The sequence below is a fragment of the Ovis aries genome, chromosome 11, assembly GCF_016772045.2.
Source record: "Ovis aries strain OAR_USU_Benz2616 breed Rambouillet chromosome 11, ARS-UI_Ramb_v3.0, whole genome shotgun sequence".
Lineage (NCBI taxonomy): Eukaryota > Metazoa > Chordata > Mammalia > Artiodactyla > Bovidae > Ovis > Ovis aries.
In genome coordinates this window covers 53,457,894-53,469,033 of record NC_056064.1, presented here as the reverse complement: position 1 = coordinate 53,469,033, position 11,140 = coordinate 53,457,894, and the positions used below count along the sequence as shown (strand labels likewise).

At 45.5% G+C, this 11,140-nt stretch overlaps 1 protein-coding gene across 3 annotated transcripts in view; it reads left to right on the top strand.

Moving 5' to 3' along the window:
* The window catches only part of TNRC6C (trinucleotide repeat containing adaptor 6C), a 116,492-nt gene that overhangs the window by 27,752 nt on the left and 77,600 nt on the right, over positions 1-11,140 (top strand). The window contains exon 2 of one of the 3 annotated variants that reach the window (XM_060394966.1): positions 26-156. The exons of the other annotated variants lie outside the window; for them this stretch is intronic. The gene's annotated coding sequence lies outside the window, so the exon portion shown is untranslated. The remainder of the gene's footprint in view (positions 1-25; positions 157-11,140) is intronic. 3 annotated transcript variants of the gene reach the window in all.

Here is an 11,140-nt window from a genome sequence, read left to right as displayed (position 1 = left end):
TTTATTCGGATGTTTTGTCTTTCAGTTCTGAAGTTTCCACTTGAGGGAATTCCCTGGTGGTCCAACAATTAAGACTCTGCATTTTTGCTGCCGAGGACGAGGGTTCGCTCCCTGGTCAGGGAGTTAGGATCCTACAAACCAAAAAGTGAAAAATAAGTGAGTGAATGAATAAAATTTCCAGTGTGGTCTGTTTTATAGTTTCTGTTTATCTGCTGTGAACATCTATGTTCCCATTTGTTTCCAGGGCATTTACCGTTATTTGCCTCTTGGAGCATAGTTATAATAACTTTTAAAGGCTTTAATAATTTCAACAGCTAGGTCACCTGGGACGTAGCATCCCCAGTCTTTTGTCCTGACAGTTTGGCCACGTTTTCCTGGTTCTTTGTACGAAGAGTAATTTTGAGTTTTATCCGGGACTTTCTGGATATGTTGTATGGACCGTGAGTGCTAGTAAACTCCTCAGGAGCACGTTGATTTTGTTGTTGTTGTTACTTACCTTATTTTGTTTTTGTTTAGCAGGCAATCAAGCCAGTTAGCTTCAGACCACAAAGCCTGTCTCGTGCTGTGTGGGTAGTGATTCGAAGGTTGTTCAGTTTCCCAGGCCTTCACTATGCTGTGCTGCCTTGGGCCAGGCCCATACGTGTGCCACTCAAGGGTTAGTTCAGGACTTTGCGGGGAGCAGGATGGGTAGTTGAAATTGTAGTTCAGTTGTCCAAACCTTTGCTCCTGTTTGGGGTCTGTCACACATACGCATGACTCAAAGGTGAACTGGAACTGAAAGTTTATGGACAGAATCTGAGGGTCTCCTCCAGCCGATTGCTCTCTGGGTCTGCCACACGCTCTAGCTCTCAGGAGCCCATGTTGCTAGTTCTTTGTTCAGAAAGATGAGGTTCTTTTGGCGTCAGCTGCCTGGGCCGCCGCAGCACAGCTCTGTGACCAGAGCCGACCTCCGGTCAGAATGACAACAAACAGGCAGCAAGAGAAGAAGGGGAAGCGAGAGACGCGCCCCCACACTGCTGCCTCCCCCAGTTTGGACCCCTCTACCTGGCCGACCTGCTCTTGTTTACTCTTCACAGTTTGGGTTTTTGTCTGTATGTTGTACCTCATCCAGTTTTTCGTTGTAATCCGTGGCAGAGAGGCTGTGGCAGGTTTATTCCATCTTGACTGGCCCCCAAAGTCTTAAAGCATGACCTAATTAGTTTTTTATGTTGCATAACGGACTACCACAAAGTGAAAGCAATGCACATTTGTTATCACCGTTTCTGAGGGTGAGGCGGCTAAGCCTGGGTTAGCAGTCGAGGCCAGGGCTGGGTTTTCGTGGGAGGGAGGACTTGACTGGGGAAAGGTGGGCTTCCGCGCTCACTCGGGCTGTTGGCAGAATTCATTTCCTTGCAGCAGTAGGATTCATGGCAGCTGTTTTTTCAAAGCTGACCCCTGAAAGGGAGACTAAAGCAAGTCTGCTAAACAGATGGAGCTTTATAATGTAGTCAAGGAAGCGGCGTTCCATCACCTTCGCCATATTCTAACGGTGAGAAGCGAGTCACAGGCTCCTCCCATGCTCATGGGGAGGGCATCGTACAAAGGTGTGACCAGCAGGAGACCTAGAGTCTCCCTGACTACATTATTCTTTGATCCTCAAATAAAAATTCTTCCTTCCACCCTCTGCTCCTGTTAATACTTGTCAGAGCTGTGGTATCCTTTTCTACCCCACATCTTGGGGTCATGCTGAACAGCTGTGTGGGTTTTTTATGCAATCCAGCCCATACTTGAAACTCCAGGTTCTTGACCTCCTATGCCAGTGACCTACTTTAGAACCTGGTTCTGTGACTTTGAATCTCAAGCATAAGCTGTCTACTCCATTATTCTGTTTATTTCCATACTCTGTCGAGTATTAAGGATAATTCCAGCCTCACTGTCACTTTCCTGCTAGAGTCTGTGCCCCTTCAAGGTCTAAGGCTGTTTTGGTAATATATCTTATCCTTTTCATACTGCCTAGAAGGGTGTAAGTGAGTATGTCCTTACAGATAGCAGGTACTCAAACACATGCTATAAAAAGTTAAAGAATCTGAAATATTTCTGTGACGACTGGACAGGATACCACTTCCTTCCCCTTCCTTTTTCAATTTTGCCTGATAACATTTATTCCTAACATAAACACTGCCAGGAAATTCTAATTAAATTAGCTAGTGCGCACACACACTAAATCAGTGAATATTTTAATGCCATGACATTGGAGTCCAACCAGTATGGCTTCAGAGCAGAAACTGATGTGCCCTGCAGGTGAAGCTGGGTTACAGTTTCTGGTGACTAAATCTCCCCGGCAAAACAAGCCCACCCTCTTTTGTGTGTATGCAAAAAGGCAGTAATTAACTAATAAAGCACTGGAATTTGGAACACTTTCCATCTAGAATACCTTTGCATAGAGTAGCTGCCTCTCCAGCCATAATTTCATCTTTCAAACCATGTTTCTCTGGGAGAAGGTGTAGTTAACTGGGAATACTGAGATGATTGATACATACAGAGTCTCCACTTACAGGCAGTCTCCTACCTCCTCTCCCTTCTTCTTCTAGCTGCTTCCAAAATATAAGTGGCTTCTTTCTCCACCCAAAGCCTTCTAATCCAGTGATTGCTAAACTATTTGAGAATAAAAGAAATATGCATCTTGAAAATCCAGATTATTAAAAATATTTTCCTTCCAATAGCATTCAGTAAACTAGGGACACATCACTGTGTGTCTCCCCACACAAAGCACAGATAATCTATGTCCACTTTGGCCCTTCAGACTTGTTCTGGGTCCTGAAGTTGAGCTCCATATCAGATTTCTCTTCCCCTGCTGATGCTAAGTCACTTCAGTCGTGTCCGATTCTGTGCGACCCCATACCCATAGACGGCAGCCCACCAGACTCCCCCGTCCCTGGGATTCTCCAGGCAAGAACACTGGAGTGGGTTGCCATTTCCTTCTCCAGTGCATGAAAGTGAAAAGTGAAAGTGAAGTCGCTCTGTCGTGTCCGACTCTTAGCGACCCCATGGACTGCAGCCTACCAGGCTCCTCCGTCCGTGGGATTTTCCAGGCAAGAGTACTGGAGTGGGTGCCATTGCCTTCTCCCTAGGTTCCACTATTACTGAAGCATAAACGGTATCACTAATCAAAGCAATGCTGTTTTCTTTAGCAGAAGCCAGATAGACTAAATAAAGCTGGAGTTATTTGTAGTGGTGGTAAACTAGAAATGAAGTGAATATGTATGAATAGAGGAATAACAGAGTAGAATATGGGGGGCCTTCCCTAGTGGTCCAGTGGTTAAGACTTTACCTTTCTGTTCAGGGTGTTTGGGTTTGATCCCTTGTCAGGGAGCTGAGATTCCACATGCCTCACTGCCAAAACACCAAGACATAAAAAACCAGAAGCAATATTGTAACATTTAATAAGACTTAAAATAGAATATGGTAACATTCACACCATGGTATATTATGTAGCCATTAGAAATGATAGATTAGGGACTTCCCTGGTGGTCCCGTGGTTAAGAATCTGCCTTTCAAAGCAGGAGTTGTGGGTTCGATCCCTGCTCAGGGAACTAAGATCTCACACGCATGCATGCTCAGTCACTCAGTCTGGTCTGACTGTTTGCAACCCCATGGACTGTAGCCCACCAGGCTCTGTTGCCCACGCAATCTTCCAGGCACAGTACTGGAAGCGAGTTGCCATTTCCTCCTCCAGAGGATCTTCCTGACCCAGGGATCACTTCCGGGTCTCCTGCACCTCCTGCATTGGCAGGCAGATTTTTTACCACTGGCGCCACCTGGGAAGCCCAAGCTCCCATATACTGTGGGGCTGCTAAGCTGACGCCCCACAGCTGGAGAGTAGCCTGTGTGCTGCAGTGAAGAGCCCATGTGCCGCAGCTAAGATCTGATGCAGCCGGAAGTAAAAGATTGTCTGAAAAGAAAGGAGAAGAAGTGCTGTCTCGCTAATAGCCAGAGAAATGCGAAACAAAGTAATGATGAGATATCGTCATTAAATAGACCAGGTCTGTCAGTTGGGAGAACGGATGAGGAAAGAGAGACACATTGAGTGAGGAAAGCAAGATGCGAAAAAAGGTGTATAACACGATCTCTGTATGACAAAACAACGATCAGATAAAATCCTTTGCAAAAATACATAAATGTGTATGATTCCATATAGTTACATGAACATGGCGAAAGGCTCAGAAGAATATGAACTCGGTGGCTTCATGGGTTATCTGGAAGGGATGTGGAGGAGAGGGGACCGCTGACGGGTGTGGAGAGAGAAGAAAGAATGAGTAAGGGGATGCCAGGCAAATGAGAAACAAAAGCAAAGTTTATATTGGGAAAAATGCATAAGATTACATTTACACTTGTGTGTAAAACCATATATATTTAAATGAAAGTTTTAAGTTGAAATTTAACTTAACCAACTTCCCTGGTGGTCCAGTGGCCTTGGAGTTCAATCCCTGTTCAGGGAACTAGATAAAGATCCCTTGTGCCACAGCTGAGACCTGGTGCAGCCAAATAAATATTTTTTAATTAAAATTTTAAAATGCAGTTTTCCCAACCTGGTCATCCCTCTTCTTTATTTCCCATACAGCTTGACTTGTAAATCCACCTCACAACTTCTCCACACAGGAAAAAAAAAAAAAACAGTTTATAATCTTCTAGTAGCCTCAAAAGGTAGATAGAAATGTATTAAATATTACTTGGTCGTTTCAGGAGATAAAGTTTCCCTGGGAAAGAAAGTACACTTATCGAATATGTTCTTCCAGTATAAATTTCACCTGAGGGATTTCCCTGGTGGTCCAGTAGCTAAGAGTCCACCTTGCAATGCAGGGGACGCAAGTTCGATCCCTGGTTGGGGAAGTAAGATGCCGCACATCACAGAACAGCTCAGCGGGCGCATTGCAACCAGCGAGTCCAAGCATTACAAGGCAAGATCTTGCATGATACAGCTAAGACTCGATGCAGCAAATAAATAAATAAAAATGTTAAAAAAAATTTTTTTTTCACCTGAGTTTATGGACCAGAAATTGGTACTAGTACTAGCAATGTCCTGATTGATGACAGGCTCTTTTTCTCAGTGCCTCAGAGACAGAAGACAGTCCTGCCACCAGGGTACTTAGAGCCCGGAGTACAGGAGGAAGCACACAGTGTTCGTTAAAAGCAGGACCTTAGCTCTAATAGATAACATGAGCAGGAGGGCATCGATGACCCAGCAGACTGCTAAGCTCTCGTTGCATTGTGTGCACATCACTGGTGTAATAGTCATCGTTTGTTTGAGGCATTATTTTTATGAATAGCCTGAAAAGCATATTAACCCCTCCTTGTCACTGCTGTGATCCCAGAGGGCTTATAATGCTACTCTTCAGAAAGTATTTGTTAAATGAATCAGCCCTTCTGTTTGTCCCTGATGCCTACCTACCACAGTAAATAGCATATGCTAGCTGTGTAGTGAACATATGAGATGATCTTAAGGTTTAGGCTTTCTAGGAAAGGAGCAGATGAAAATAACTTACAAGGAAGTGGAAGTCAGGGAGCAGGAGGTTTCCGTAAAGATAATGAATGGGTGCAGTGGAAACAGGAGTCAGCGTAGGAGGTTATGGTCAGAATGCAAAGTAGTGACATCTAATGTTTGAGCAGTTCTGGATGCTTAAGATCTAGTAGTTAATACTTTGAATAAAACACTCTTTATTCACCCTTTATGATCAGGGGAAAGGCTGCATGTTTTGTTCTTTGAGGCTACTTTAGCAAACTAGCCAGCTCCCCAACCAGTCTTCCTAAAACAAAGCCCATGAGGAAGCAAGTCCAGCCCCATGCATGCAAAACGAATCAGTTTATTTATTTATTTTTAACTGGAGGATAATTGCTTTACAATGCTGGGTTGGCTTCTGCCGTACATCACCATGAGTCAGCCGTAGGTACACATAGTCCCATCCCTTCTGAACCTCACTCCCGCCTCCCACCCCATCCCGCCCCTCTAGGTTGTCACCAAGCACCAGGTCGAGCTCCCTGTGTACTAATTGGTTTTTTGGTACCTTGAATGGTCAAACCAAAGATGACCAGACAATTGAGAAAAGATTCGCATCAAAGGGAGCCTGAGGGAGGTAGTGTCCAGAAAGGAAACAAACAATGCAGAAAATTGGAAGAACTTCAGATAAACTCTAATTAATCTCTTCAGCTAGCATAAAAATGACCTGTATCTATAAAATGAGAACACAGTGGTGTGGGGAAAGAGCAACTAAAAAACAAGAAAGTTAATGTAAAATTTTAATATCATGGAATAGGAAACTCGGTAGAAGGGCTTGAAAGATCAAGTCTTAAAAAATTGAGAGCAACCATAGCAAAAAAAGAGTAGAAAACATAGATGTAAATTCTGATGATCCATCTAATAGACTTAATATGTTGTTCAGAAAGCAGAAGATGTTTTCAATAAAGCAGAGAACCAAAAGTACCACCTCTGTATTGAAAACATCAGCCAAATACTAAGCACCAATAGTAGGGGAGAAAGACCCTGAGGTGCACATCATCATGAAATTTCAGAATCCTGGGGGTGACAGGAAGCTTTGGGAGGAAATCGCCTAGAAAGGACTACAAAGCAAAACGACATCAGACATCTTTTAATAGGTAGTAGATGCTGGAATGCAGGGGCGTGGTGCCTTCGAACTTGATTCTTGACCTAGAATTTATGCTCAGCCCAGCCATCAGTGAAACAAAAAGGTAGCTAATTCCAGCATAATTGAGGGCAGCATTCAAGGAGGAAGACAAGGGAAGTCACAGGATGACGGAGTCAGTAAGTTCAGGTCAGCATTCGTGCACGGGCAGTGATGAGTTTGCACACACTGTTCCTCCTGCTTAGTCTGTTTCCCCTCCTTTCCCGCTGCACTGATGGAAATGACACAGTGATACAGTTACATATAAGGAGCAATTGAGCCATAATGAAAGTAGGCTCCAGAAAGAGGTGCAAAGGCCCGAGAAGCCTGTGAAAAGATGCTTGACACCACTATCGTGAGGGAAATGCAAAGCAAAACCTCAGTGTGGTACTTAGGGTAGTCAAATTAATAAAAACAGAAAATAGAACGGGTAGTTGTCGGGGCCTGGGGGTGGGGTGGGGGATAGTGGGGAGTTATTTCATGGGCAGAGTTTCAGTTTTACAAGATGGAAAGAGTTCTGGAGATGGGTTATACAACCATAGGACTGTGACTGTACTGAACTGTACATGTAAAAATGGCTGAAGATGGCAGATTTTGTGTATATTGTATCACAATTAAAATTTTTTTAAAAATGAAATGACTGGAGGATCTTAGAAAACCCTAGCAGAGTGCTCCCAGCACAGAGTGAGCTGGACCAAGGCTCTGAAGGGAGTTTGGACAATGTGGTTGAGGAGAGGGCTCCTGTTTTTAAACTGGAGGAGGGCGGATATGTAAAAAACAAAAACAGAATTTTTGTAGGGAGGATAGAGCAAGAGGAAAGGAAAAACAACTAGGAACTCTGGGAAAAACGGCTACACAGGAGGCTAAATGTCCGCACTGTGTACTGCCTAGCTCTGCATCGAACATTAACATACTGCTTTTAAGGCAAATGCCACTCATTGATTTAACTCATAGTGGAGAAGGAAATGGCACCCCACTCCAGTGTTCTTGCCTGGAGAATCCCAGGGACGGGGGAGCCTGGTGGGGAGCCTGGTGGGCTGCCGTCTATGGGGTCGCACAGAGTAGGACACGACTGAAGCGACTTAGCAGCAGCAGCAGCAGCGACCAACTTAATGGCCTTGAGCTTGAGCAAACTCCAGGAGACAGTGAAGGACAGGGAAGCCCGGTGTGCTGGAGGCCATGGGCCGCAAAGAGTCGGACGCAACCGAGCGACTGAACAAGTGATGGGGCGGAAGACTGGGGTACTGAAGAGCGGAGTCCACCTCCGTCATTATAGAAATTAAACTGTTAACATCTCAAATTGATAAGATGCAAGGATCCAAGCATTTTTAAAGGTACACAACTATACAGTCACATAGAGAATATTCTTAAAGAAACTCAGTGTGTGTGATCTCCATGGAGAGAGCCTGTGAACCCTGGAGAAGGAAGAATCTCTCTTTGCTACGTATCTTTTGTACTCTTTATGCTTTCTCATGAGCGTGTATTATTTTATAAATAAAAATGAGATTCAGTGCTTTAACAAAAATTATTAATGAAAAATGGCAGAAATTGTATACTAGGAGATAGAAGAAAGTAGTGCTAGTTAGGGGGAGTATTAGATGAAATTTTCTTAAAAGTTCAAACATTTGAATCATGCTTTAGTCATAGAAACATGACCTCAGGCAAGAAAGTGTAAGGTATCTCAGGGCTACGTGAGATGTTTATTTCCAGCATTTTGTTTCAATACTATGAAAGTGAAAGTTGCTCAGTCATGTCCGACTCTGCGACTGAATAGTCCATGGAATTCTCCAGGCAAGAATACTGGAGTGGGTAGCCTTTCCCGTCTCCAGCAGATCTTCCCAACCCAGGGATCAAACCCAGGTCTCCTGAATTGCAGGTAGATTCTTTACCAGCTGAGCCATAGGGGAAGCCCCTAAACTGTACTGCTAGGGGAATAGGTGGTTCTAATTAATATAACTTTCAGAGTAATAAAATTAAGCAAAAATCATTTTTATTCCATCTTCTATAGAATACCTTTTTAAAAAGGTAGCTCTACTTGCCTACCTTATTAAATTTCATATCAGAAGATAATTGAAGTCTTTCATTGTGCTGGAGATTAAGAAAGCATGCACAGATGGGGCAGCTGTAGGGTAAGGGAGTTCGAGGAGGCGAGGTTCGGAACAAGACCAAGACTGGCACTTTCCAGGAACAGATCACCTTTAATGAGGCAGGAAGGGTTAGCAGCCAGATTAGCGAGCTGCTGCACTAACCCAAGAGAAGAGTAGTATATATAGACATATATGTGGAAAGCTACTGTCTTCATGGGGCCTGTTCTTCTCCAAGGTTGTTCCGAGTTTTATCTCTTAAACGGCTGGGACAAGGAATCCTGGAGATCAGCCAGAGGCTGGACCGGCTGGGAGCTGGGTGTAATCAACCTTAATGTCCATTTTTTTTTCCCCTTCGGGTGAGAGAGTTCTCTGTTTTGCTTAGAATGGTGAGGAGGACCTGGAGGGGAGTTTTAACTCCAGGCTATTTTGAGCCGTCTAAGTTTCCTTCAGCAGCCATGACATTCCTAGTTTTTATTTGTTCCTTTTTTCCCTAGACGTGTGGCAAGAGCGTGGTGATTACAGCACCAAGGCATCCTTCACGGAGCTTGACTGTGCTTTGTAAGAATATTTAATCACAGGTTTCTTAGTGTCTCCGTACCTTTTAACATGAAAAGATTCCTAGAAGGTAATACCTTAGCTAATGAACATTTCCCAAGCTTGAGAATTGGACTGACCTCCTTCTAAAAGTTGTTTCTCAACCTTGGCTGGACATTGGAGTCATCTGGAAGCTTTTAAAACTCCTGATGTCTGAGTTCTGTTCCCTGATCTCACTGAAAACGGTTGCAGCCTTGGCATTGGAAGTTTGTGGAGGGAGGGGGGTCATTCTGTGAAGAAAAGTTGCCTTTTTTTTTTTTTTTTTGCTGCCCTGGGTTTTCATTAGCTCATAGGCTTAGTTGCCCCATGGCAGGTGGGATCTTAGTTCCCCTTCCCCACCAGGGATCACACCTACAGCCCTTGCCTTAAGGAGGCAGGTTCTTAACCACTGGACCACCAGGGAAGTCCGCTTCCTGGGCGATTCTGAGGAGAGGCCAAGAACCACTGTTTTAAAGGAAGACTGATCTCTTAGGTGGGCTTCCCTGGTGGCTTAAAAACGCAGGACCCAGTATTCTTGCTCTGGAAATCCCGTGGACAGAGGAGACTAGTGGCTGCAGTCCATGGGGTCACAAACAGTTGAACACAGCTGAACACAAGGACAGCCTCTTAGGTGCCCCCCTCCATCAAGTTGATTTAAATTATTTTCCTTATGATGCTGCTACTGCTGCTGCTAAGTCGCTTCAGTCGTGTCCAACTCTGTGCGACCCCATAGACGGCAGCCCACCAGGCTCCACCGTCCCTGGGATTCTCCAGGCAAGAGCACTGAAGGGGGTTGCCAGTCCCTTCTCCAGTGCATGAAAGTGAAAAGTGAAAGTGAAGTTGCTCAGTCGTGTCTGACCCTCAGCGACCCCATGGACTCCAGCCTTCCAGGCTCCTCCATCCATGGGATTTTCCAGGCAAGAGTACTGGAGTGGGGTGCCATTGCCTCCTCTGTTCCTTATGATGGTACTCAGATACTTACAGACTGACGCTCGGATGAGATCCCCTATGCATGCAGTGCTCGTGAGCACTTTTACAAGTTAAAAACAAACTTCAAAATTAAGAAATTAAACAACAGTGGTGGGTGGATAGCGGTGTTGTACTGAGGCTTTTGTGTGTGTTGTTCCTTCTTATTCTGTTAACTCCTCCTTCCCACCTGTGTCAGTCTGGGCCCAGTGAGGAGGCAGAGACTACGTGGTAATATCAACAGGGAGTGTCTGTTATAAGAATAATTAAATTGTCCATGCTAAGTCTCTTCAGTCATGTCCAACTCTTTGCAGCCCCGTGGACTGTAGCCCGCCAGACTCTGTCCACGGGATTCTCCAGGCAAGAATACTGGAGTGGGTTGCCATGGCCTACCTCCAGGGAATCTTCCTGACCCAGGGATCAAACCCAGTCTCCGGCTGCTCCTGCACTACAGGCAGATCCCTTACCACTGAGCCACTAGGGGGAGCCCAATTAAACTGTGCTAAGAGAGGAACTCTAGATGACCGTGTGCTGGCTGGGGCTGAGGGCAAGAGCCTTGAGGAAGGCCCAGTTGGAGGGGGCCCCTCCCCGAGGTGGGGCTCACACCCCCTGAAGAAGCAGCAGTGCAGCCGCCTGGCCCCCCGCATCACCCAGGTCAGCCAGTGGGCAGCTGGTGGTCACAGGAAGTGCTCCTCCCGCCAGGGGGAGCCGCCGCCAGTAACCCAGCACACGGGTGCGCAGGAGTGGGGGGCTCTGGTGGCAGCTTTCCCGGTGTGAGCTGCTGCTGATGGCCGGGCATGCCGATGCGCAGACAGAGGGGCAGTGTCAGTGCCGTGGGCACAGAGCACGTGGCCTCCC